The sequence below is a fragment of the Macaca mulatta genome, chromosome 4 (assembly GCF_049350105.2).
Source record: "Macaca mulatta isolate MMU2019108-1 chromosome 4, T2T-MMU8v2.0, whole genome shotgun sequence".
NCBI classification, from domain to species: domain Eukaryota; kingdom Metazoa; phylum Chordata; class Mammalia; order Primates; family Cercopithecidae; genus Macaca; species Macaca mulatta.
This window is the reverse complement of record NC_133409.1, coordinates 175,774,138-175,776,973: the sequence shown is the minus strand read 5'-3', so window position 1 is coordinate 175,776,973 and position 2,836 is coordinate 175,774,138. Positions and strand designations below refer to the sequence as shown.

Below are 2,836 nucleotides of genomic sequence, written 5' to 3'. Positions count from 1 at the left end.
TGCATCTATGCCTTCCAGAGATCTTAGTCCCAGTTGATGGTGTTGTAGAATCCTCTGAATTTGGAGAATATTGACTGCATTTGTGGAAATCTTGACTTTGGTTTTCAGCTTGCTTCTTTTTCTGTGTGACTGCACGTCCTGCTTTGGTTACTGGCTGGTCATGGTCGTGAGGAGGTGGCCCTTATAGCTAGAGTAGCCTCACTGCCACAAAATCCTTTTTGACTTTTTTTTTTTTTTTTCTTTCAGAATGATGAGTTTCTTCTGGCATAAAGCAGAGCCATCTCCAGATCTCAGAGACAGGTTTCCATTGCCTTTTATTGGTGCTATGTTTGGGTTTGTTTAAAGGCTGATTAACTTTTGTCATCTTTGGGTGAACTTGTAGCCATTACCAATTCTGTACAGTATATATCTGGCATAAGTCATATAACTTGGCAGTGAAAAAGTAGTGACTTTGGGGCCAAAACATTGTTGGAGTCAGGATGCTAGAATGCTAAGTTGGAGAGGCTGCGGTGAGAGAATGGGGTGTTGGAAGTTGTAGTATGGAAGTTGCCCTTGCTGGCGGTGTCTAGGATACAGCCACAGGCGTGAGTGGCTGTGGTAGGGTAGCAGATAAAAGCACTGAAGGCCAGAAGGGCAAGGACCGAGGCGGAATTGTGGAGAGTCATTCGAGTTCTGATAGGCATGGTTTGAGAGTATCGGAGACAAGCTGGAAATGTTCAGAGTGAGGGGTAGTGCGCTGCAAGAGGGGACATCACCCATGCCCATGATGGAGGGGAAGTGAGTGGCGTCTGATGACACAGGGCAGAAGAGGGCAGGAGGGAAGAGGCACCCGAGAGGAGAGCCAGAGTGTAGATGCAGTGAGGAGGAGGGAACCCTCAGAAGAGAAGTTGGGAATAAAGGGTTTTTTTGTTTGTTTGTTTGTTTGGTTTTTTATGGTATGTTACCATGAGCACTATGGGAGTGTTTCAGGAATCAGAAAGGTGAGAAGAGGGGGTCTATTTTTGTTGTTGTTGTTGTTATTTAGTTTTTATTTCATAATCATAAACTTAACTAAACTCTGCAATCCAGCTAGGCATGGGAGGGAACAAGGAAAACATGGAACCCAAAGGGAACTGCAGCGAGAGCACAAAGATTCAAGGATACTGTGAGCAAATGGGGTGGAGGGTGCTCTCCTCAGCTACAGAAGGAATGGTCTCAGGGCGAAGATAAAACACAAGTCAAACTTATTAGAGTTGTCCACAGTCAGCAGTGGTGATCTTGCTGGTCTTGCCATTCCTGGACCCAAAGCCCTCCATGGCCTCCACAATATTCATGCCTTCTTTCACTTTGCCAAAGACCACATGCTTGCCATCCAACCACTTGGTCTTGGCAGTGCAGATGAAAAACTGGGAACCATTTGTGTTGGGTCCAGCATTTGCCATGGACAAGATGCCAGGATCTGTATGCTTTAGGATGGAGTTCTCTTCAAATTTCTCCCCATAGATGGACTTGCCACCAGTGCCGTTATGGCGTGTGAAGTCACCACCCTGACACATAAACCCTGGAATAATTCTGTGAAAGCAGGAACCCTTATAACCAAATCCTTTCTCTCCAGTGCTCAGAGCACGAAAATTTTCTGCTGTCTTTGGAAACTTGTCTGCAAACAGCTCAAAGGAGACGCGGCCCCAGGGCTTGCCGTGGACAGCAATGTCGAAGAACACAGTGGGGTTGACCATGGCTAATAGTACAGGGTTTTCCTTGGCAGCAGCATCTGCAAAGCTAAAGAGGGGTCTATTTTTTATTGGATCTCAGGTGCAGCTCCCACTGTGGGGTTGGGTGCATCAGGGTCTCAGACCCTGACACCATTAAGAAGGCAAATGCTGTAATCACTGTGGAAGTAATAGCAGTACCTCCCTCATAGATTATTGTGAAGGATACTGAGAAGAGCTGGTGGGGAACTTCGCAATGGATGGATCAGGCTGATAGTACCCGAACCCTTTGCTTTGTCATTAAAAGTGGAGCAGCCAGCCCGGTAGGTGCTCCTGTTGTGATGTAAAAGGAAGTATATAGAATCATCTACAAAATACTTCACCTGCCCCTAAAAACACTGAACCTGAACTATGTGGCCACTAGATATAACTAGGTGTTTACAGGAAATACAGGACACAGGAACAGGATAAATGATCCTATGAGGACACAATCAAATCTGGAATAAGGAAGAGTCCATAAGGGGGGAAAAAAAAAGGGAAGGCCAGACGCGGTGGCTCACGCCTGTAATCCCAGCACTTTGGGAGGCCGAGGCTGGCAGATCACGAGGTCAGGAATTCAAGACCAGTCTGGCCAACATAGTGAAACCCTGTCTCTACTAAAAATACAAAAATTAGCTGGGCATGATGGCACGTGTCTGTAATCTCAGCTACTTGGGAGGCTGAGGCAGGAGAATCGCTTGAACCCAGGAGGTGGAGGTTGCAGTGAGCCAAGATCGCGCCATTGCACTCCAATTTGGGCAACAGAGACTTCATCTCAAAAAAAAAAAAAAAAAGAAGCACAAGTGGTTTCAGACCACATATCCCCATGCTGTGTACTGCATTTGGATCCTGATGAAATCAAACCAATTGTAAAAAAATTGGGGTGGTGTTTTAAAAATAAGGAAAGTTAAAAATGAAATATATATTAGATGGTAGTAAGGAATTATCCATTTTATTGGATATGATAGTGATATTGTGGTTACATTTTTTTAAAATGTGCTCCTTCCAAGTATCTATGAAGTCTTTACGAATAGGATGTCTGGGATTGTTTTAAAATACTCCACCCTCTCTCTAAAGAAAAGTGGCAGTAGATGAAGCAAGATTTGCAG

At 44.9% G+C, this 2,836-nt stretch overlaps 1 pseudogene across 1 annotated transcript; it reads right to left on the bottom strand.

Annotated features, from left to right (window-relative positions):
- Positions 1 to 218: 218 nt before the first annotated feature.
- Positions 219 to 2,525, bottom strand: LOC144340683 (peptidyl-prolyl cis-trans isomerase A pseudogene; annotated as a pseudogene). The gene has a single exon (XR_013416930.1). The product of XR_013416930.1 is annotated as a peptidyl-prolyl cis-trans isomerase A pseudogene (transcript).
- Between the last annotated feature and the right edge of the window lie 311 nt (positions 2,526 to 2,836).